Consider the following 26,528-nt stretch of genomic DNA (forward strand, 5'->3'; position numbering starts at 1 on the left):
CGACCTGATAAGTTTAGCAATTAAGGGATATAATGTGATTTTAGGAATGGATTGGCTAGCCCGTTATAATGCCTAGTTAAACTATCGAACAAAGATTGTAGAATTGCGCATTCCAAGAGAGGCAACCCTGAAGTTGGATGTAAGGGATAAATTGGTTTCGTCTGCACTTATCTCAGGGATTCGGGTTAGAAAATTTTTAAGCAAAGGAGCTCAAGGGTATTTGGCTTTTCTTATTAACACCCCTAGTGATAAAGTGAGTTTGGAAGACGTGCCTGTAGTGAAAGACTTTCCAGATGTTTTTCCTGAAGAGTTAGAGACTTTACCCCCGGAACGGGAAATAGCTTTTAAAATTGATGTGATTCCGGAAATAGCACCTATCTCTAAAACACCATATCGGATGGCACCAGCGAAATTGAAGGAATTGAAATTACAACTGCAAGACTTGTTGGAATGGGATTTTATACAGGAAAATGATTCTTCGTAGGGAACCCCAATTTTGTTTGTTAAGAAGAAAGATGGAAGCCTAAGGCTATGTATAGATTATCGAGGGTTAAATGATGCTACAATTAAGAATAAGTATCCATTGCCCCACATCGATGAGTTGTTTGACCAATTGCAAGGGGCGGTAGTATTTTCGAAATTGAATTTGAGACAGGGTTATTATCAATTGAGGATTTTGGAGAAGGACATACCCAAGACTGCTTTTAACTCGAGGTACGGGCACTTTGAATTTGCAGTGATGCCATTTGGGTTAACTAATACTCCTGCAGCTTTCATGGATTTAATGCATAGAATTTTTAAACCTTATCTAAATCAATTTGTGGTGATCTTCATTGATGACATTTTAATGTATTCTAAGAATGTGAAACATCATAAGAAATATTTGAGAATTATTTTACAAACCGTGAGGGAGCACCAGTTATATGCTAAGTTTAGCAAGTGTGAGTTTTGATTAAAAAAAGTGACTTTCTTGGGACACATAATTTCTAAGGATGGGATTACAGTGAATTCAGCTAAAGTTGAAGCTGTTTCGAAATGGAAAAGACCGAAAAATCCTACTGAGGTCCGAAGTTTTATTGGATTAGTAGGGTATTACAGGAGATTTATCCAAATTTTTTTCAAAATTGCTGGACCAATGACCGAGCTAACCAAGAAGAGTGAAAAGTTTATTTGGAGTCCTAAGTGCGAAGAGAGTTTTCAGGAATTGAAAAGATGTTTAACCATAACCCCAGTGTTAGCTCTACCCAATGAGAAGGATAGTTTTGTGATTTACACAGATGCATCTAGGGAAGGATTGAGATGTGTTTTAATGCAAAATGATAAAGTGATAGCATATGCCTCTAGGAAATTGAAATCGCATGAAGGGAATTACCCGACTCATGGCTTGGACTTAGCGACTGTGGTCTTTGCTTTGAAGAAATGGAGACATTATCTGTACGGAGTGACATTTGAGATTTTTACAGATTACAAAAGCTTTAAATACTTATTTTCTCAAAAGGAGCTGAATTTGAGGCAGCGTAGATGGATGAAATTTTTGGAAAACTATGATTGCACGATCAAGTACCATCCAGGAAAGGCTAATGTAGTGGCCGATACTTTGAGTCGTCAAGTGCAAATGGCGGGGTTGATGATTAAGGAACTTCATTTGTTGGAAACGGTTAGCTATTGAAATCCTCAACTGGAACCGAGGAAAGTAATTTTGGAAAATATTGTAGTGAATTCCACCTTGTTGGAACGTATCAAGGGATCTTAAGAAAAGGACACTGAAGTGCAGAAATGGTCGAAAAAAGTTGAAAAAGGAGAAAAGTCGGATTTTAACCTGGGATCGAATGGTATTTTAAAATTTCGGAATCGGATAGTGGTGCCAAACGATGAGGAATTTAAGAAGGAGATCCAATTTGTCCAAACATGCTTGGTTTGTCAACAAGTTAAGGTTGAACATCAGAAACCCTCGGGACTTTTGCAACCCCTAGAGATACTTGAATGAAAATGGGAAAACATTACTATGAATTTTGTATCGGGTTTACCTAGGACACAAAGAGACCATGATGCTATTTGGGTAATAGTGGATAGGCTGACCAAATCGGCTCATTTTCTGCCGATTAATATGAAATACTCGTTAGAGAAGTTGGCCACGTTGTATTTGAATGAGATTATCAGACTGCACGGAATTTTCGTGAGTATCGTGTCCGACAGAGACTCGAGATTTGTTTCGAGGTTCTGGCAGAAAATGCAAAAAATGTTGGGAACTAAGTTGAACTTTAGTACCACTTATCATCCTCAAACCGATGGACAATCTGAAAGGACAATTTAAACTCTTGAGGACATGCTAAGGACCTGTGTTCTAGATTTTGGTGATAGTTGGAGTAAGTTTTTTACTCTGGTGGAATTTACCTATAATAATAGTTTTCACTCTTCTATACAAATGGCCCCATATGAAGCGCTTTATGGTCGGAAATGTAGGTCTCCGATTTGTTGGGATGAAATAGGTGAACGGAAGATTTTAGACCCGACTACAGTGTTTTGGATTGAGAAAACTAATAAAAATGTAAAGTTGGTACGCCACAGAATTCAAACCGCACATAGCCGTCAAAAGAGCTATGCGGACAATCGGAGGAAGGATTTGGAATTTGCGGTTGGAGATCTAGTCTTTCTTAAGGTTACACCTCTGAAAGCAAGTTTGATGACTGGGAAAGGAAAGAAATTACAACCGAGGTTTGTAGGACCTTATAAGATTATCCAACGCGTGGGGATTGTGGCATACAAGTTGGAGTTGCCGCCGAGTTTATCCTAAATTCATAATGTGTTCCATGTATCTATACTTAAGAAGTACCATCCAAACCCTTCTCATATTTTACAACCAGAAAGTATTGAAATTGATGAAACCCTGACCTATGAGGAGAAATCGGTGAAACTTTTGGATAGGAAGGTAAAAGAATTGAGAAATAAACAGATACCGTTGGTGAAAGTTCTTTGGAGGAACCACGGTCTAGAAGAAGCGACTTGGGAAGTCGAGACTACAATTCGAGAAAAGTATCCAGACCTGTTCATCAATCAAGGTAAATTTCGAGGACGAAATTTTCTTAAAGGGGAGAGTATGTGATGTCTCACAAAATTTTTATTATTTTAAAATTCCAGTTCGAGTTATTTAAATATTTAACTGCCCATTTAATCTGAATATTATTTATTTTAAAAACCACTTTAAACCTGATTACATGGAAATTATAGTTTCATTATATTTTTAAAATGTCTCGTTTCAAAATTTAATTTTTGAAAGCTCGTTAGTTGAAAATAGTGAATACGCGATTGGGGTCAATAATCGATTCGAGAATACTATAAGATTGGAAAATTAGAGACTTGCAGGATGGACTTAAGATAGGTATTTTATGTTTAAATACTCAAGTGATAGTTATTAGTACCACCGTTATAAGAATATTTTGGAAGTTTCGCTTTAACGCGCTTAATTTGGAGATACGCGTTTTACATGAGCGATATAATTGAGGGACTTTAGACCCTTATTTTGGGACAAATAAGAGTAAATAATATTAATATGATTATGAGTGCATTAAAAGTTTAGTGCACTAGTGAAATGAACGCGAGAGGAATCGAGCACAAAACGCGTGCGTACGCGCACTATTGAAGAGTTGACTTTTGCCCCAACTTGGGCCACACATTAAAGGTTTTTAGAAAGCTTTATTTGAACAAACACTCCCTTTCCTCACTCCAAAAACAGCCGGCAAGGGATAGAAAAGAACCAGCCTTGCTCCATCACTTTCTACTCCAAATTCTTGCACCAAATCTCAACCAAATCAAACCAAAATTGAACTACACCTAGTTGAATACTTGAGGATTGTATCTAGCTAAAAAGGGGGTGCTTTTCATGGTTCATTTTGCAGCAAGGAAGGCCGAAAATTCTGTCTTGTTCACCAACACAAGTAAGTGGCGATCAATCCTCAAATTCTTGGCCTATGGAAGTTGATTTACACTTATGAGCTTAGATATTCATGTGGGTGGCTTGTTATTGTTAGAAAATTTTGAATGTGGGTTCTATGAACTCCCACTCTTGGGTTGCTGGCTGATATGATGCTTGATGATGGATTTGATGTTGGTTTAGTGCTCAAATTAGTAGATTAGTAGTGCATAGCTAGTATAAACTTCAAGGAATGCATAGATGTAAAGTTTTCAATTCTGCCCCTGTTATGATTGTGCATCTTTTTGCGGAATTTTGAGATTTTAATGGCTTGTATATGATGTTTATATGTTGTGTAGATGGTGTATAAAGTTTCATCGAAAAATATTGAGGTTTGGTTGGTCAAATGGATTAATCTCACAAAGTTAGCAAACCTGGAAAAATTTTCCCGTAATGCTCAGACAGCCTTCTTGTTTCATCCATAACTCTGTGCTTCGATGTCGAAATCAATTGCTGTCAGTGGCATTTGAAACTAGACATTCCCAGCTTTCCAACGGTATAAAATGCAACCCCTAATTCCACCCGAGGACCCCGTACCAACCATTTAAAGATGACTGTCCTGTTTCTCTGTTTTCCGGGAACGAAGTTCAGAAGCTACAACTTGAGGCTCGAATTTGAGTTGGTTGTGTGCTGAGTTTCAAAACAATTTCTTTTGTTAAATTATAGTTTTATGAATGTATTTTCCAACGCCACTAACCATGCTCAAGCTACAACTTGAGGCTCGAATTTGAGCTGGTTGTGTGCTGAGTTTCAAAACAATTTCTTTTGTTAAATTATAGTTTTATGAATGTATTTTCCAACGCCACTAACCATGCTCAATTCCGAGTTGAATTGAGTGATTTGTGATCAAAATACGAAACTTGCCTTGTACTTGAAAACCCTAAATTTTGGGCAGAATTGATGCTAGACTTGGTGTGGACTTGCCAATTGAGTTTCTTGGAGTTAAAATACTTACCAACTGTACCATGAATATTCCTTAGGCTTTTCCTACACAAATGAACCATGTTTGAAGGATTTTCCTTGACCAAATATTTGGAATAGAAAATAAAAAGCTCAAGGCAGTTTTACCTTAGGATTTTTCGAAACTTTGGTTGTTTGGTTGACTACCTTTCCGAAGTTATTTCTCCATGAAATTTGGTAGAAGGACAACCCTTATATGGCTGTATTATACTGCTGATTATGGTGTTATTCCGAGGCCGTTTCATGACTCAAATAAATTACCAAAATTCATGACTCGAGTTTGGAAAACCCATGTTTCACAAGGGAATTTTGGTAACTTTGAGTTGCCATATCTTAGTACTCAAAACTCCGTTTCTTGTTCCGCTTGTTTTGTTGTAAACTTGGATTGTGACTCTAAAAGTGTGCCAAATTTCAAAAGCTAGTTCCAATCGAGTGAATTTTACTGAATTTTCAAAATTGGCCAAAAATCAACTTAAATCTGCCTTATGAACCAAAGCAGCGATTTCGAACTTATTTTTGAATGTTTTCCATTTGGAATCTTAGAAAAGTGTATTCTAGGAACTTTTAGTACATTGGAAGAAGTTTCCAACGGTACCAAGTTTTCCAATTTTTGACATGTGGAATGTGAGATACGATTTTTCAAAATATCGTATCAAAACTGAAATTTTTTGAATTTCAAGGAAATGGAATTTTTCAAGTATTCCTTATTCCTTCGATATTACTTGAACAATTTATACCTGATTTCCAAAATGAAAACTAAATTTCTCTTGTGCTTTGAAACACCATTTGAGAGCCTCGATTTGAAACACCATTTTCACGAGATTTTCTAAGATTGTACTGTAGTACGATCTTCTTTAATAGTAGGGGTTTGTGAATGATAGTCTATTATTATTTGCTCAGGCGCATACGAGGACCTTCAAGAGGATCCCACAGTGAACGCCTAAAGCTCCGAGGGACATTTCTTCCTCATTGCTTATATTGGTGAGTGTCAAGTGTATGAATACTTGATACAAATTTAATTGTTATGATTGTTCGGAGATTTTGAAAATGGAGGCAAGTGTGTACTTTGTCGCACTCGTTCTTATTTGAAATGAATGACTTAATCGAATGAAATGAAATGATTGAATGATTGAATGAAATGAAATGGTATGCTATGGTTGCATACGTCGTTGGAGTGAATCTCCTCGACTCTCAAATGAAAATGGGGGACGCTCAAACTCATCGGCCGACCTTGGACTCGAGCCGGCATGGGTTTGGTCGGGAATCTTGGCGAGTCATGAGATAATGAAGTTCGACCTAATGAGAGGTCTTGCTTGGTATACTCGTGGAGTATGGCCTTATAAATGTCTTGCGGGCCCGGGAGGTGCATGGTGGACGGAGGGAAGTAAGTGGTGATCTATGGAATGAAAATACCGACCCGGTTGACGGAGTGTTATCGCGGGAAGGTATACGAATGACATTGGCAAAACAAGTGGAAATTAGCTCCTGAGAGCTCCGATATCCTTGAATTGTTTCTGCTTATTTTTCCGCTCGAATTGTTATTTATTGCAATATTGATGCTTTACTTGTTAAATTGGGGTTGTTACTTGATCAATGTGCTTGCATGCGTGTTCTTGGCCTCACGAGCGTTTTGCTCACCCTGTAGATTTGTTTTCCTTAACAGGTTTGGGCTTGGAATGAGGTTCGGAGGAATTTCTCTTTTGTGTACTCATGTAATAGGGTTCCAACTCTTTTATCTAGACTTTTGGATATTGTATATTTTGGACTATATTATGGAAACTCGATGTAAGGATTGGGTGATTGTTAAAAATCATTAAACTTGAACGGTTCCGCGCTACTTGTATGTGTATTTACTGGTTATCGACTTTTAGCACCGTTATAAGCTTGAATAGAAATTGCTTGAGTCCTGACGAGAACTGGACAGGCGTCCCGCGGATACCCTTTGGTTCGCCTTAGGGAGAAGTGAGGCGTCACAAATGGGCGATTCGTCAGGTTGACCAGTCGATCCGTCGAGTCGAATCGGGTTTAATAACTATGTTCCAAATCTTTACTTGGATTCGAACCCAAGACCTTTGGTTAGGTTTATGACATACTCACCACCAGACCACTTTGTCGTCACATGTTAATTAATTACCATTCTTATACTATATGAACGTTTTGTCAATTTTATCTTTATTTTTTTTATTTCTCCAAAATAAATTTATTTGAAATCTTTTAATAAAAGCTTATGACCCCTAAATTCTATAAATTATAAAATAGATTTCAAAAATAACATATTACATAATTTATTTTAAAGACAAATATTATTTTTAATAATTTTTTGCACTTAAAATTCGTAAGTTACCTAGATAATTACACTAAACATATAAAATTTTACACTTGAAATTTTGTGGATTACTAATTAAATTTATGTTTTGCTGATTCTTATATGAATTAAATATTCTATGGCAAATTAAATTAAATGAACATTTGTTTTGACATTGTTTATTACAATTTATATCATATATCCTATATAAAAAATTATAAGACATAATATTTAAATATATTTAGTGACCCACTAGTTCAACCACTCACCCATTGGTTGAACCAGTGATCCGTTGACCCACCTCTTTCACCGGTCTCCTCTCCGGGCAAAGTTTAATAACTATGCTATTGATGTAATAGTTCATGACATTTGTTTGCTATTCACCTTACTACTTGATCGATTAGTAGACATTATCTAAGGTATTGGTAATGTCTAATAACTTCTCGATTGTGCTATTTTTTGTGCCTTACTAATGCATTTACTTTTATTTCAATCATGTAGTAATACTTATGAATTATGACAAAAAATTGATTATCAACATGAATGAATTTTCACAATCACACTAATCTTAGCTGTCCAACTAGATTAAACACCTAAATTGGTGTATATATAAAATTTGTACTTGTATATCACTAAACATTGAAGGGTCTAAAATGTCATGACTGAGAATGAAGAACACAAAAAAATCAACACTACTAAGAAACTTAAATAAGTGCATCACAACAGCTGACATATATATTTTTTGGCCATAGCAATCTGAAGCAAAATCTGGAATGGCTACAACATTACAAGTACGAGCCAATAACCATAAATTATAAAAGTCTTGAATCATAACAGTAATCCAATTATACAAATTAAGAGTTTTAAATTGCCTTACTTCTGCTCCATCTTCGGGATGATAAACATCTTTATCCATGTCATCTGTTCACTCTTACTGAAATTAAGGAACAAAGTACGAAACTCTTCATCTAGCAACTCTTTCAATAGAAACATGTGTAACCACTTCTCTAAGTCAAACCTTTCACAACCTACTTGGCTACTTCTATTAAATGTTTCTCCCTTGCTCTTCATCCCTCCTTCTCAGAACTGTAGGTACCACTGGATATTGGTCTCTTGTCGAAATTTCTTGGAATAGAATTGCCATCATCATCAGATGAAAGAAAGTGATTTGGAGGGTTAATAACAGAACTTGAAACCACACTTTTTTCTCTTTAGTAGAATCTCTCCTACGTCCGCGTACTCAAGAAGGCATGAATTAGGGGGGTTAGGCTGAAAACTGAATTCAACTATTTGTGACATGTCTACCATCCATCACCTCATCCCATTTTATCACCAAATCAGTACTATTTGGATGTTGGAAGTCTTGATAGTACTTGTTTATCTACTTCAAACGATAAATTGTGAGATTCATATTTAATATGTAATAAAATAGATTATCATATGAAAGTAGATCGCATTCCACAATAACTCATGAATGTAATTAGTAGCTTGCTACTATTTCATAGTACACCAAGTGAAGCACAAGAAAATATAATTTTAAAATAGGTGATGCAAATAAAATAAGCACTAAGGAAAAATAAATTGAAAAAAAATAAGAAAATAAAATGAAAAAAGATAAGAAAATAAAAGGAAACAAAAACAATAGTTTTTTTTTAAAAGAAAAAAATCAAAAACCATAACAAACTGTTAGTAACGTAAAATACTACACTTCCATAATATTGCAAGTTGTTTCCCTAATAGAGGGATGAATGTTTGTAAGAGTTAGACATCATCCAAGAACTTCCACTCTTTTAGACATACAAAATTAATAAAAATGAACATCCCCTATAGTCATTTCTCATAATCAATAAAATTAACAAAAAAAATTGATTTAGCAATATATGAACTAAAAATAAGTTAAATTTTTTTTTTGAACTAGATCTAAGCACCAACAAAAGAACAATTCTTTCATTTTAGTAGTGTAAGTGAGACAAAACTTAAAAAATAAGAAGCATTCAAATTGGTGAATTTAAACATTTAGTTTAAATTATATAGTTGTCAATAAATTAAAAATGATTCCTAACCAATAAGTTAGAATTGATTGCAGACACACACAACCATAGACAAGTAAAAATGATTAAGACTAAGAAACATGTGGCATATTTCCCCAAAGCTAAATTATAATAGGAAAATAAATTTGCAAACTATAGGAAAGCTTAATACCAGCATAACAAGGCACCTTCTATCTCCTGGATCAACTATTTGTAATGATTAAATAGATGAGGGAAAAACAACAATTGTGTTGTACCCTTTCGAACTTATGGCATATGTCTTTGCATATAAATAACCACAAAATGAAAGTCTAATCATATCATAATGCTGTCTACGTCCTACAGCAACTAGAGTCTACTTAGATAGATAGAATATGTCATGTAAGTTATTTGTACCTGGTACAACTACGCCTAATTAGCTTTTATTTTACTATTTTTTGTTAGGTTTTAGATTAAGATTTTGGTGTGTTTTAAGTTAAAATAGAAGAATTGAATTCCTTTATAAGTTACTTTTTATACAAGTGGTGATTTTTAATCAAAACATGCAAATGTGTGGGTTAATATGCAAATTTGTGTTGTTTTGTAGATTTTGATAATATATGAAGAGATTCAAAGCAAAAGGAGTTTGACAACTTTAACACATCATGGTATTTTGGCTATATCTTGAACTACAAGTATCGGATTAAGGTGATTCTTAAAAAGTTAACACATAACTCTATAATTCATATGGAGACATTGAAATCCAGTTCATTGATCTTCCTAGTCAAAAAGTCGAAATACAATGGGCAAAATTTTTTGCCAAAAGTTGAAATAGAACATTTTTCAGTCAGAGATATTTTGGTCATTTTTTAGCCTACACAAATCCAAATTCACTTGGGAGCTTTTTTGGGGGACATACATTGTGCCTTGTTTGAGTCAAGATTTATGTTATCCAAATACCTATTTTACATATTATTTGAGAAAATCCAAAAATTACCTATCCAAACACTGTCATTGTTACTAATGACAAAATGGCTCAATAATCTTTGTGAAAATAGGTTCGTCAAGTAGCAAGCTCAATGAACAATGCACAAAGCAAGAGCTATTCTCATCCTTCATTCTCCATAAAATGTTTTTATAACCCTCTTTTTGCATTTTTGAAGAAAAATTGATATCTAAAATTTAAAATGTTCTTAAATTATGAACAATTTTCACAATTAATGAAAAGACTCAATCTGATTTTACAATAAAAAAATTCAATAATTAAGTAAAAGAATAAACATTGCATGCAACTCTACCACATCAGTATTAATCAATTAAGATGTTTTTATATCTCTTCTAGCATTTGTGCAATGGCATTTTTATTTACTTCACTATCTAACTTTTCACTAGTCTCGCTCATTTCACCTTGTATATCAACTTGTCTCTACCAAATGAAAAGAATAGTGAAAGGTATAATATAGACGACAAACTAATGCATTTCAAATCAGCAAGAGGAAAAAAAATACAAAACAAACAACAATATTCTACCTCCAAAAGTTGGGTTCTTTTAATATCAGAGTTTAGAAAACATTGCATGATTGATATATCATCACCCACCACTTCTTGTTCCACATAAAATACCTAACAATTATTTGGAATGCTATCAATGGCATTCATAACCATGTAGGCAGGAACATGATCTTTTTGTTCTCTAGTGAAAAACTCATAGGATTATTTTGTTACATTATTTGGATGATTAAATTTTCTTTTTTGAACATTCGGGGTATCTCAAAAGCCCTTAATTTTTGTAGACTAAACAAGATATTTATATGTACTGTATGCAATTGGTAGTAATTTGCAAGACAAGCTTTTTCATTTATCCTTGGATGATATTTGTATGGGTTTAAAAATGGATTCATTTTTTTTCTTTACTAAATTTTCTCACTTTTTCCTTGCATCTTTTTTCATTTCTTTCATATTCTTGTTTGATAACTCATTTATTTTCTTACCTTTTCTTCATTCTCTTTCTTTTAAACTCTATTTTGATCATCTCAGACATTTATCCCTTTATTGATTATCTAAAACCAATATCAAGATTCATGCGTGATTTAACCTCATCCTATTCTAAACTTAGTCTTTATTTCTACTATAAAATTTAGATGGCAAGTATCAGTTAATGTCTTCTTTTTAGTATAATCATGAACGTCACTTTAATTCCATCAATTTTTTAATTGATAAGGTAGCTATAGCTCCTTAGATCTTTAAAATTTATGAATCCTCTCATATAAATATACAAGTTGAGTACATATTATTTTAAACATGGCATTAAAATGCACTAGTTTTAGTAAACTTTAGATTATAGAGAATTTTAGTGTTTTCTTTATTCTTTTTAATTGTACCCAAGAAATTATTTTAATTATATGCTCTGTTGCAACCTTAAAATAAATGAGATGGTTTTCTTAATTTTTCCAGACAGATTAGACTAAAACATAGTTTTTAAAGTTTAGATTTGAATTTATTTGATTCTTTTAAATGATACCCATATAATAATAGGATCAGTAGCTTCTTGTTTTACCACCATAATGATTATCAATATCATTCCCTTAATTGTTTCTTGTACCTATTTTATCTTTTTTTTCATTGAGTTGTTAATAGAATTCTCTAATAGTCTATTTTCTAAAAAAATTAAAATTATATTTTATAGTAAAAATTTTAGAAATATGCTTTTACTTACAAAGATTGGCATGCACATTCAAGGTGCTTTTTGAATCCTTTTTATTTAAAAAGAATAAACTAAAATCAAAGGTAAGAGTTTAAAGAAAAAAATTAGAAAAATTAGAGTCATTTCCATTAGACTAAATAGTTTTAACTCAAGTTATAGTATGCATATTAACCAAGAAATATAGTATATGTGGCTAACTCAAAAATTAAATTTTTTGATACTGTATTTAATTACACAAAAGAAGCCCACAGTGTATGGAAGATGGATGGAGTTAGGTTCCAACAATATGTAAAATCAAATAGAATTGAACTTATCACAAATAGAAATGAAATGATAACTCTTGCTAATTCAAGAAAGAAGTGGTATAGGGAGAATTCAGGTTAGGGACGGTCATTTTGATTACCATTCTTGAGTGGTTGTATTTTGGGTTACCACAAGAGCCCTAATTCAGCCACATTAATGGGAACAAGAAATCAACCAAGTGATGTCATTTCATTTATTTAAAGGAAAAGATAAAAACTGAAATATATAAGCCAACAAACGAAAGTTAACAAATAGTGGAATTCATTTTGTAAAATTGTCCTATTTAGTGCAAAAAGTTGCAATCAGTTTTTAATTTCACAAAATTTGATATTTTATACATTTGCTTTTCTTTGACTCTCATTAATATTTCAACTACACAAAAGTCTCTCTCACACTTTCTCACTAAATATCTAAACTAATAAGATGCAGAAGAAGGAATAGAGTAGAATTTGAAAAAAGAGATAGCAACATTTTTTTTGTTATTCTATGAAAAAATAGAAAATTATTTTGAAAGGAGATGACATAAATCTAGATTGCAAATTACAGTGGAAAAAGAATAGTACAAGGATTTGTTAGAAGACACATTTCTTATCCAAAAATTAGAGAAAAAATACAAAGAATTTGAAGAAAGAAGATAACATGATAGCGGAAGCATAAGAACATGAATAGTTACACAAACTAATCTGAATAAATAAATCAAAAATGATTCACGATTAACCTTAAAGGAAAAATCATCATTCAACAAGAGTACACATAAAATTCATCAATAATCTGACACTTGAAACTCTCAAGAATAGGAATAATTCAATATGAAGGTGTTAAAGTTTTGACAAAATATGTCAAAATCTATGTAATAAAACCTTAAGTATATCCCTATTTATAAGTGACAAGTTCTTAGCTAAATAAGAGATGAAAAGCACAATAAAAGTTGAAAAAATGTGCTAAAACTACGATGTTGTCTACAATGATGTCAGAAGTTAGAAATTAGTCTGACCATTGGATTGGACATCATTTAGATTACATCCTGAATGAAGTCAGGTGCCATGCTTGTGTCCAGTCATAGGGTTAGACTTTTGCAAATTCCAAATGATTAGTCCTCTTTTCTACTCCTCAATTCAATTCCGTTTGGATATTCCTTTGCCATCACAATTACACTAATAATAACAATAATAATCCTAATAAAGATAAATACACATATCAATAAAATTATAGAAAATATTCTAATTAAAAATTTTAAACGATTATCAATGGATACGGACAACGGGTTCTTAAACCTAGGATTTTTTGTTTTGTATCAGACTCTCCCATTTAAGAAAAACTCATCCTTGAATTCCATGAAAAAGCTTGATATAGTAACCATAAGAAGAAATAGCCACGACTCCTCCATAAATCTTGTAGGACCTAAGGTTGCATACAAATTTTTGCATTTAATTATGAACACATGAAGTTGTATATGATCTTGAAAAAATTACAAAACCAATAGCTTCCTTATCTTTCATGGTCAAGATAAATTTGATTATTTTTCCCTTGTTGATAAAAAACTTGATATGAGTCTATGCAAAAAATATTTCAATAAAAAAAGATTAGCCAACAATAATTTTCTCACCAGGAGTAATATTTTATTGACTTGAGAAAATAATTGTATCCATTGAATTATTAGACAATGAACCCTTTAGGGCCAAATTTGTTAGCGAATTATCCATAAAAAAAATTCTTCAATCTCCAAAATTTGAAATTCTTCTAACTCTCGAGTTTCATAGTTAGAGAATCAAGATCTACTTCAGATATTATCATAGACAAGTATGAAGAAAATTCAACTTCTTCATTTTCTCCATTGGGATCACAGATATATTCCTCCTTCTCAATCTCAAGCTCACAAACAAATTATTGCTTCTATTTGATTTCAAACTTCTCTTTTCTAACTCAAATTTTGCTACAATAACTAGTATTTTAGTCTCACAGATCTGATGATGATTTTGGTTGATTTGGTTACTGGTCTCATAAATTTGATAATTACGAGAGGGTGGAGATATAGTATGAATAGTAGATTCGTTAGGAGTGAACCTCTTAATTGCATATCTATTACGAATACATCGCCTACGTCATTGTTTTGCAACCGCATGCTCATCACAAACACATCTCTTGAAGTAGTCTTGTATTTCAAGCCTATCAAATACTTACGAGATATTGTCGTATAGTAGCATAGTACAATCAAACCAATGATTCTGGTGAAATGTTACAACAATCATCATTGTAGGAGAAACTTGCTCTAGTGTTAGCTAACGCGGTAGTAAAAGTATAGGTATGGGAATAGTTACACAAACTAATCTGAATAAATGAACCAATGATGATTCATGATCAATTCTAAAGGAAAAATCATGATTCAACAAGAACCCACACAAAATTCAATAAGAATCTAAAACTTGAGAACTCTTAAGAATAGGAATAATCCAACACGAAGGTGTTGAAATTTTGATAAAATATGTCAAAATCTATGTAATAAAACCATAGATATATCCTTATTATAGATGATAGGTCCTAAACTAAATAGAAAACTAAAAATATAATGAAATGAAAAAATGAGCTAAAATTACGATACTATCTATAATTACGTAAAAGGCCAAACATTGGTTTGATTTTTGGGCTAGTTATCATCTGGAATACATTTTAACTATTATAGTATAATAGAGTTAAAGATGAAAATATAGTAAAAGGAACATAGATAGTTTATTCGACAATCGATGAGATGAGAAAAGATTGTTAACACTATGAAACCCGAATTTCTTTTCATCTAATGTTGTAGCCCTCTGAAATCTTTTTCACTTTCTTCATCTAATGTTGTCTCCATATACACTATAGAATCTGAATTTTTCATTATCAATTTATCATAGTAATCTCATAGTCTCTTGTATAGATCTTTGTAACTCCCATAGATCAAGATCTTTGCTTTCATGAACATCTTACAATCATAAGTTTTGGTGATATGCACATTCAGTTCTCTATATACCTCATCTTTAAATTCTTTCACTATTACTCTCTTGTTCAGCCTTAGAAAGTCTACATACCTTCTTGCCAAGAAATCTGAGGTAGCTCTCTTAAGAGTTTTTGCCTCATGTATATGCTAGTCCCATTATTTTGATAGCAAATGAGTCATTACCTTCTTCAATTTTAGAATCAAACTATATACTCACAATGAGTAGCCTTATATTTCACCCTTATTCTCTGCTTATCCTATTTTACCCACTTAATGTCCTTGTCTTATTTGATTGCATAATTGTCCACTGCCATCTTGAACTTATGCTTATCATCAAATTGTTGACCAAAATAAAATTTTGGGTCTTTCATGCCAATTTCTAGTTTGAACCTCAGTAGTTTGAATTTTATTCTTGCACTTGACGAGCGTGAGGTATACATACAATAATAAACTCATTTTACAGTTAAGTTTTACATTTATAAAATCTTAAATACTCCATACACAATTTTCTACAAGTATACAGATTGAAATTGAGTATAGAGTATTAAGGGTCGAATCCACATGAAGATTGGACAATTACCAGTACTACTAAAGTTTCTCTACTATTTAGACGATCAACAAATCAAAGGAAATAAAACTATACTAAACTATGTAAGAAAATAACAAATGAAAACTCCCTAGGTCATGATATTCCTAACTATTCATGCAAATGTAATTTTTGGATTATTGAGTATTATTATTTTGGTTAGTTATGGCATAATTTTTTTGTACATGTGAAACCTACTCTCGTAGTGAATCAACTATACTTGTAACTAAGTCAATCTACTCTCATGGGTATAAAATTAATTACAAATTCATTATTTCTATGAAATTATATGAAATAAATTACTAAAATCATAAAAATGCACATCTACTCTAGTGTGTGTACTTCCTAAATTTAGCACTTCTTAAACTAGTATTAAATCCCAATTTTCATTTAAGGAATAACACATTTAGAAAATCACAATTAATTGTACCAAATTAATCATGATTTTAAAAAGTAAAAGTGCTAAATAACTTGTTCAAAATAATAGTATTAAATAGCCAAAAAATTAACATAATACAATCATAGAAAGTTTAACCAAAACCCAAGACATGAACTTTAGAAACATATAATAAACATAGAATCCAAACTTGTATAATAACTAAATATGAAATCCAATACAAGTGAGAAAGTAGTAGAAGAAATATCACCCTAATCACATAAGATCAAACTCTTCATCTTACTCTTTAATCTGCATCCAAGTTTAGCTCCACACAAGAAATGGATGAAACTAGCTAACTTAAATTATCCTACACTACTCTAACTAAAGAACTAAGAAACTAGCTAAGAACTACATTTTTGTTAGAGAGAGAAAATAGCATTCATTTGCTATTTTCTTGCATAGTTTAGCATAGTGTTATTTTTTTTTTATTTGTTGATCGTCTAAATTGATAAGAGTTTATTTTACGTATTTTTAAGTGCATTTTATTAGTTAATTTTGAGTTGATTATTTAGTTTTATAAATAAAATAAAGAGGTTTTTGGTAAAATTATATATTTTTGGTAAAAGTGGATAATATTGCATTTCTATTGATTTTAATGGTAAAAACTTCATTTTTATGCAGGAATGATGATTCAATCACCAAAGGATGTCAAATGAGGTAAAAAATAGAGATTTGGTGATGAATTCAAGTGGCAACAAGAAGAATGAAGTGAAAAATGTTCAAGTGAGGAAATGCAATACAAGTCAGTTTTGACACTCTTCAGTATTTTGACCATATCTGGAGCTACACTTATCGGATTGAGGTGATCTTTATACCATTTTAAAGCTAAGAAAGAGACCTACAATTCGTATGAAGACATAGAAATCCATTTCTGCCATCTTCATGGGCAAAACGTTGGAATACAGAAGCTGCATTCTGTGGTCGGAAGTTAAAACAGAGGTTTGAACAGGTGACAGTATTTCGATCATATCTCAGGCTACAATGCTCCGATTTGGATGATTCTTGAAGCATTGGAAAGCTAACTCAAAGGGCTACAACTTTTGTGTTTTGCACAAAAGCTAGTTTGGCCTTTATCATGGAGAAAATCGCAGTTGAAATAAGGCCAGAGTGAAAACGCGAGTAGAAAAAACGCGAGTTTATACCGCGTTTTGTGTAGGCGCGTTTTATAGCCGAAATTCTGCAATTTGACTCAGTCAATTCTCTTGTGTGCATACCACTTTCCAGCTATAAGATGCAAGGGAATTCGGTGCACATGCTTCTGCAATAAAAGAGAAGACCAAATGAGTGTGGACAAAAGGAAACATCATATCTTTGACTTCTTTTTACAAAATCTGAGTGGAGGAAATTATGAAGTGAGAGGAATGGAATTTCTACCACCTTTTATGCAGAAATACAGGGGAGAAGCCTGGATGACCAGACGTAGCTAGTTTTCCTTCTTGCAACAAGTTTTCTCTCTAGTTAAGAGTTCTTAGATAAGCATTTAGAGTTTTCACTTGTAATCATATTGTGCAAGAACATAGCAGGAATTGGAGAGCTTCACCTTCAATTGGCTAAGCTTTCTTTTATCTTTCTTATACTTGTACTTTATGATGTTTTGCAGTAATAAACTTGTGAATTTGATTGTTAAATCATTCATGAGTAGCTAAACTCCTTCATCTAGGGAGTAGATGAAACTTATGGCTAAATAATACTAATTGAATGTGATTTACACTTGTTATATCTTGAGTTAACTTGTCTACTTGTGTAGCTGTGATTTCTTGTTATTGATTGATCACCAATAGCATGTTTATAGTGTTATTATTCAATGAGAATTGGTAATAACAATTGAAACACATGAGTAGTGCTTGAGTTGTATGTTCATGAAAATAGAGATACACTTAGGTGGATTATTGAGCATTTCATGAAATAAAACGGAGTAGTAGTAGTATTTCACCATGAAAATAGGGAAATCTATATTGCTCTAAGCCATTTCATCATGAAAATGAGACTTGGTAATCTTGGAAATAAATCTCTGGTTAAGCAAGAATAATAGCAAGAAGTAAATCCATTCATTTGTGTAGTTTATGCCATAAGTGGAATCTACATCCCTAGAATCTTCATTAAGTGAAATTTCTCTATTTGCATTCAGCATTTGTTAAACTAGATTTGTATATCAGATTTGTAGATTACAGCATTAGACTTTCTCTGCTCAAAAATTAATTGTAAGTCTAAATAATAGAGAGAACAGGGGCTTAGTAATTGTTTAAATTGCTCCTCGTGGGATCGACCCGATACGCATCTTGTACTAAAATTGCGACCTGTATACTTGCAGTCCAACGGGTGTAAAATCGGAATTAAACTTGCACTTAAAGTGAAAACCCGTCATAAATAATAGAGAAACTTTAGTAGTACCGGTAATTGTGCAAATTTCCTTATGGATTCGACGCTTAATACTCTATACTCAATCTCGACCTATATACTTATAGAAAATCACGTGTGGGGTATTTATGATTTGATAAATATAAAAATTGACTGTGAAATAAGTTTAATTATTATATGCATATCCCGTACTCGTTAGCACTAGCTTTATTAGAGGAATTATGCACTACGTTTAGCTCATTTGATAGCATAAAATCAGATTTTTCATGGATTGAAACGTGATCTCCATCATCAAGGTGTAAGTCATTTGTATGAGTTAATTTTGCTCTAACTTTTTCTTTCTTGGATGCTACTACTTGTCTTTTTTATTTCTTTGCAAGGTTACCTCTATTATACCCCTCTATGCCAATTGGAAGTTTACCAATTCGAGCACCTAACTCCTGATTAGGGGCCATACTAGATGTCTGAAATCTGTTTTTGTAGCCCTCTTTTGCATTTCTAAAGAAAAATCGAGACCCTGATTGAAAAATGTCCCTAAATTATGAACAATTTTCACAATCAATGAAAAGGCTTTACCAGGTTTTACAATTAAAAAAAATTCAAGAATTAACCACAAGAATAGAAACTGCAAGCAACTCTACCACATCAACATCAATCAATTAAGACATTTGTATATCTCTTCTAAACTTTTGCAATGGCATTTTTATTCGCTTCTCTATCTAGCTTTTTATTAGTTTCACCCACTTTACCTTTTATACCAACTTGTATCGATTAAACAAAAAGAGTAGTGAAAGGCATACTATATAAGGCAACCTAATGCATTTCAAATTAGGAAGAGAAAAAAATACAATACAAATAACAATGTTCCATCTCCAAAAGCTAGGATCTATCAATATTAAAGCTCAGAAAACATTGCAAGACTTATGTACCATCACCAACCACTTCTTGTTTCATATAAAATATGTAGCAATTATTTGGAATGCTATCAATGGCATGCATAACCATAAAGTGTAGGAACGTAATCTTTTTCTCTATAGTGAAAAACTCACAGAACTATTTTGCTGCATTATTTAGATTATTAAGTTTCTTTTTGGGAACATTTGGGATATTTTAAAAACCCTTAATTATCATAGACTAAAAAGATATTGCATATGTAATGTATGCAATTAGTGGTAATTTGTAAGCTAATCTTTTTCATTTATCATTGTATGATATTGATATGGATTTAAATATGGATTCTTTTCTTTTTTTTTAAATAAGTTTCCAGTCTATTTCCTTGCATCTTTTTTCACTTCTTTCATATTCTTGTATGATAACTCATTTATTTCCGTACCTTCTCTACATTCTCTTTCTTTTAAACTCTATTATGATCACTTCAGACATCCTTTCATCTATTAATTATCTAAAACTAATATGAAGAGTACTCAATGCATGATCTAAATTCATCTTAGGGTATGTTTGGTTCCCCATAGAATTGGGGTTTAGAATTGAAATTGGGATCCCAATTCCAAATCTTCAGTTTGGAGACAGTCAATGCCAGAGAATTAGAATTCAATTCGAATTCTATGGGCCATCAATTCCACAAATTCAATTCTTTGGTAAGACCTAAGAATCACAATTCTAATTCCATAATTTCACCTTCTATTCGGGTTAGTACGCGGATCCTAAGTGGATTAAATCAATAAAACGGGTCTCTGTATAATCAAAGAAAAAAATGAAAATGAAAGTCCTCTCTCTCTCTCGTCACAGACCAACTATCACTTCTTTTGCAGCTCCTTCTCCTCCACATCTTCCTTCTCCGCCTCCTCCCATCCTTCCTCCTCTGCCTCCACCTGTACTTCCATCGCTGACATCTTGTCTCTCCTCTTACTCATCTTCTTCCTCTGCCTCTTCCCACAATGAACATCTACTCTCATTTACGCATGCTAAGAGCGAAATTATAGGGTTTCTTTCTATAAATTGGCTCAAATCTAGTGTATCCAATAGCTGTAGCTAAAGATGATCGCCGGTGATGGCCTTCTAAGCACGACATGTTGTGGGCATCCCTTGTACATGGATTCTCCATTATTGGCCTTATCGATTTGAGGGTAATTTCTTGTTATTGACGCACTTACCTTGTAATTCTTTAAAATCTCATTCTGCTGATGACTTAGTCATTTCTGCCCTTCTTGTTGCTCTTCTACTCAGAAAAATGGATGTATGGTACTGGATCGAATGTATTGTTAAAAGACATCAGCTTATAGTTTGAAAGTTTTTTAACTTCATTTTCACATGAATTTTTCTTTCAGTTCTGTCTCTAAAGGGTGCGTACTTAAATTGCAGAACGTGATGGCCTCGATCTCCTGCGACAAAGCTGTTTGGGACGCCATCTTGAACAACAGGGCAGTTCAGGATCTCCGGGGCTCAATCTCTGCAGGTCATATGCAACAAATTTATTTGACAAAATTTTCAAAATATATACGTTTATTCCCCTGCCTCCTCTGTATGATTAATCAATTGCTGGTGAAGTAGTTGTGAAATATTTTATTAGATGTTGATGCATATTCATCTACATGTATTTTTGAAATTAGCATGAAAAATGGGAAAAGGGTTTTTTTATTTTTCTATATTCTTTGCTTGTGGATCATTGCGGGTTGGAAAAATTGAGGAATTTACTTGTTAAGGAAACTTTTTGTATTTTTAGTATGAAAATGAATAATATTTGTATCATGCCACTGATATGGACATGGAAGCAAGGAAACGAGAAAAAGTTCCTAAGTCACTGGAGCATGCAGAAAATTTAAGCACTCTCACTCCACTTGCCACAAAAACAGGGCATTTAGTATACTTTAATTGCAAAATTGTTGTGTGTACCGTATATTTCTTGAGCAGATCAAATGAACAATCATCTAGTTTTCGATCTTTGACTATTTTGATGAACATCCTGTGTCTGATGTATTGACTACCCTGATGGTAGTAGATACAGTATTCTTGTTGCAGAAATCTAGTTCCATTTCATAAATCAACTGTGACAATAAAAGGTAAAAGTAAACAAGAGGAGGCAGCCATGAGTTTTACCAGGATAAAAGCCTTGATGTTCTCTCTTGTCAGTCTTATGTCTGAGCTTTCGTCTTCAGATATATCGAGCAATATATCAACTAGATCCTTCATTTGTTGACCTGCATCATTGTTATGCCGACATTTCGTCCTTGTCTCTTGATGTTCCTCTATAATCTTCTCAATCATTACGTCAAACCTCTCAGCTGCATCTCTAATCCTCTTCTTGAATCCCTGTTTGAGTTCAATTATTTAAATGAAAAGCCTGTGGTATGCTACATAATTTTCTTCAGAATTGCATAAGTTAACTACTTGAGATAATTGATGTTACTCTTTTTTTTTCACCCCTCTTTTTTGACATCGAAGTCCAATTAACCATAGAATGAGAAGATGAATTTGACCATGAAGTTCAGTCGCTGAACCATATAGTCAAATCTAGCTGAAAATTTGTGTATAGCCTCAGTAAATGTCATCACAAATTCTGGTGTGAACCCTTGATGGAAATCAAGTTAACCTGGTTTCAACTGATGTTCCTTATTTTCTTTTCGTGCAGGATGAGTCTTAGGACCATATAAAGAGGTAGCAACTTCATGAACTAGCCATGCTGAACTCAAATTTTAGAGAAGAGAGTCCAGGACCAAGTGGCAGCGTGTCACGTTTCAATACTAGTGGAATGAAATGTCCCAAAACTGGGCATTGAAATGTTGTATCCGCTGCTTCATTGAAGTACTTTCTCTTGACCTCTGATCTGCAGAGTTATGCCTGAACATATACAATTCGTGACTATCAACTCTCCTTACGGCTCAATGCGCAGCTACCTAAGTGAAGAATTGATATGAACAAACAAAGGGGTATTTGGAGATATGTGTTTTGGCTGGAATTTTTTTTTTGTTTTTAAGTTTCTATTTATTTACTGAAGAACATAAAACAGAGACAGAAACATGACGAGGCAGTTGGAGTAGGGGTGGAAACGGGAGAAGTAGAAATTGGTTTATACAGTTGGCCTCTTAAGTTAGGATTTATTTGTAACTGATAGTTTTTAGCTTTTTGGTTTTTACAGTTGAAGCATTTGATCAAGTGTTTTTGTTACATATGTAGGATTTATTTGTAACTGATTGTTTTCTTACCTTTTTTTCATGAAATATTGCTTCTTGATTTTGTAGTTATTGTCACATGAGTGAAAAATTGCTTCAACTTTTCCTCTCTCATATTTTTATCATGCCATTGGTACTTAATAGAGGAATTTGAGTTTTAGTTGTGCATAGCTATTATGATTGATGAATTCTTTTTTGAATTTTGCATAAGTATTAGAAATAAGAAAGAATTTTGCTTTATTATAATATATCAAAACACAGTTGAAAATACCACGGCTGAGATGGGGAAATATTTCTTCACAAAAAGGGATAATGGATCAAAACATGCTAAAGGCAATGCTCACCAAAGAAATTGATATGAGAGTGAGAAAAATAAATTATTAAAGGCACAAATTGGTTTTTTCTTTTAAATCTTTAGTAAAAATTAGCTAAATGTAAGAAAAAAAGAAATTATTATATAGAAAAAAGAAAAAAAGAAAAATTTTATGTAAGCATTTTCTTGAAAACAATTCTAATTCCTAATGAATTCTTCTCTCATACAAACAAAGAATTTGGAATTCCAAATAAATTTCGTATCAATTCTATGCATTTCCCAAACGAAAGAATTGGAATGATTTGGAATTCCAATTCTATAGAATTTCGATTCTAATTCAATTCTAATTCTATAGAAGCAAACGCACCCTTAGTCTAAACTTAGTTTCCATTTCTGCTATGAAATTTAAATGGCAAGTATTAGTCAATGCCTTCTTTTTAGTATAATTATGAACCTCACTTTAATACCATTAACTTTTTAATTGATAATTGTTGTAATTGAGGTAGCTATAGTACCTTGAGTCTCCAAAACTTATGGGTCTTTCTAGTATAACAGAATGAGTAGATATTATTTTAAACATGGCTTTAGAACACATTGGTTTTGGTTAAATTTGAGACTATCAAGAATTTTTAGTGTTTTCTTTTTTCTTTTCAATTGTACCCAAGATGGTTTTCTTAACTTTCCTAGACAGGCTAGGCCATTAGTCTGGAAAAATATTCTTTTTTTAAAGTTTAGGTTTGGATTTATTTGATTCCTTTAAATGATGCCCATACAACTAGAGAATTAGCACCATGTTGTTTTAGTACCATAAAGATTATCAATATCTCTTCCTTAATTACCTTGTTCCTTTGAATTGTTAATTGGATTGTCTGGTGGTCTACTTTTTTAAAAATTAAGATTATTTTTTATAGTAAAAATTTTAGAAATATGCTTTTACTTACAAAGATTGGCATGCACATTTAAGGTGCCTTTTGAATCCTTTTTTATTTAAAACGAAAAAGCAAAAATCAAAGTAAATAACTTATAAAAAAATTAGAAAAACTTGAGTCATTTTCATGAGACTAAATAGGTTGAACTCTAGTTATATTATGCAAATTACCCAAGAAATATAATATATGTGGCTAACTCAAAAACTAAATTCTTTGGTACAATATTTAGTTACATAAAAGGAGCCCAAAGTGTATTGAAGATGGATGGAGTTGGATTCCAACAATATGCAACCAAATAAGGTTGAGCTTATGGCAAATAGAAATGATATGATAACTCTTGCTAGTCCAAGAAAGAAGTGGTATAGAGAGAATTTGGACCAAGGATGGTCATTCTAATGACCGTCCTCGAATGGCTGTATTTTGTATCACAACAAGAGACCCTAATTCAGCCATATCACTGGGAATGGGTATGTCAATGGATATGGTTTGATTTGGATCTCTTTGATCTAGATCGAGATTCATTAAATTTAGTTAGATCCAAACTCAAATCCAGATCCTTATGGGTCTGAAAAAATAAACCTAGACTCGGCCCCTCATGAATTTTGGTATTTAATAGGTATTCGTGAGTTTTTTTTTCTGAATACACTTTGTGAATAGTATATTTGGCTATTAATAGTTAGGCACATCCTATTAGAGCTGGAGCTAAACCAAGTAGCTCGGCTCGAGCTTGCGAGCTACTTGGTCAGCAACTCGAGCTCGAGCTCGGTTGACCAAGTTCGATCTCGAGCTCGAACTACTCATTAGAGCTATCGAGTCGAGTTCGATCTTGGAAATATGATACTCGAGAGCTCGACGAGCTCTATCGAGCTTTTTATAATATTTATTTTAATTTTTATTATTGTGAAATGTCAATAATATCCTTTATTTAAAATTATATATAAAATATTAATTTTTATTACTTGAGCTTGATTAGGCTTGATTGAGCTTGAATAATCTCGATTGAACTTGATTTGAATTAATTACATTTAATTAAACTCGAGCTCGAGTTCCATAAATTGATGTCGAACTCGAGCTCGAGCTCGAATTTTAAAAGCTTGCGGAGCTCGAGCTCAAGTTCGAGCTTAGTTATTTTGCCTCGAGTCGAGCTCGAGTAGTACTCGACAACACCCCTACATCCTATTGACACCATTTCAAATTTATGGTATAATTAGTATAGTTTCATATTAACTAATAGGTATTACAAGTTGATATAAAGATTTCCTTATTATTTAGATCGTCATGCATATTCTATAATTTGTAACTTGATATGATTGTTGCAAACTCATTTTCACTCACTAACCAAGTTATCATATTCTAGAACTAGTAAGGATAAGGAAACAATCCTTGCAGTGTCAGGTAGAAGGGAAAAGATCAATGATTTGTTTTAGAGGGAAAAGTTATTGATCAAATTTTACTAAAAGTTTATAATTTTGTACATTTTCTTTGTTAAATTGTTGTAGGTTTACTTTAATTTATTAGGTAGGATATTTTGGAAAATGGTAAATAACTTAATCTATGTAATTTTTTCAATGTGATTAACTTCAATGAATACAAATTCATTATTCCCAAATTTCTATATAAGTTCCTAAATAATGAGTAAGTGTGCATTTATTGTGGTTGCAATTAACTTACTTGAATCAAATTAGAGTTTTTTTTGCCAATCTAACTCTTTTTCAAAAAAATATACCCAAAATGATCTAATTTCCAATTTTATTACCTTTATAATCTATTTTTCACCACATAGGCTACATATATGTCTCGATAGAAATAGAGGCATGTTCAACTTCTCACTTCTAGTAATAGCATCTCATGACTCCCCTCTGTTCCTTCTCACCCTTCTTTTGTTCTTTTCATATCTTTTTCCTTGCTAAATGTATGAATGTTGAGAGAAACCAATATTTTGATTAAAAACATCTAAAACGCCATAATCATCCTTGAAATTGTTTCATTAGATGTAAATCTTGTCCTCAAATAGACAATCTCAAAGTAAGCAAAGACTATTCTTTTGCCTTTTTGATCGAGCAGTTCTAGAACATTCTTATGGCCTTTAGAAAATTTTGAATAATGATCATTTAACAAATAATTTTCTGCACCATATATTTTTATATAAAAATGTGTAGAAGAAATCATATACTAATACCTAGTATACCTGACTTCCATCATATATTCAAGCATGTTTAGTTCTAGCATCCTTTGTTGTACATTACCAAATGAAAATTTTCTCATTAAGAATAATCATGGATCAAAGGTGCATTTACTAGATTTAAAATATTTTATTATTAGCCTTTTTTTTATCAACATTGATATCTTATTAATGATTTTTCCTTAGTATTATTTTATTCATAGAATTTATTGTTTGTCATTATTAGCTATATTTTTGGATGAGATGATGTCAAGAAGTAGTATAGCATTTTTTTGTTTCAATTTTTTATGAATCAATTTGGATGGATGCAGAGAATAAGAACTAATTATCTCATATGTTAATTCTAGAAAATTTGTGCTAGTACAT

At 32.4% G+C, this 26,528-nt stretch overlaps 1 long non-coding RNA gene across 2 annotated transcripts; it reads left to right on the forward strand.

Annotated features, from left to right (window-relative positions):
- The first annotated feature begins 20,363 nt into the window (after positions 1-20,363).
- LOC113778416 lies at positions 20,364-22,838 on the forward strand. Of its 2 annotated transcripts, none has more exons than XR_003469264.1 (3): positions 20,364-20,695; positions 20,897-21,024; positions 22,399-22,838. It is a non-coding gene; the product is annotated as an uncharacterized LOC113778416 (long non-coding RNA). The 2 variants fall into 2 exon arrangements; XR_003469263.1 differs by having other exon boundaries at positions 20,931-21,024.
- The last annotated feature ends 3,690 nt before the right edge of the window (positions 22,839-26,528 follow it).

The sequence above is a fragment of the Coffea eugenioides genome, chromosome 7 (genome assembly GCF_003713205.1).
Source record: "Coffea eugenioides isolate CCC68of chromosome 7, Ceug_1.0, whole genome shotgun sequence".
Classification (NCBI taxonomy): domain Eukaryota; kingdom Viridiplantae; phylum Streptophyta; class Magnoliopsida; order Gentianales; family Rubiaceae; genus Coffea; species Coffea eugenioides.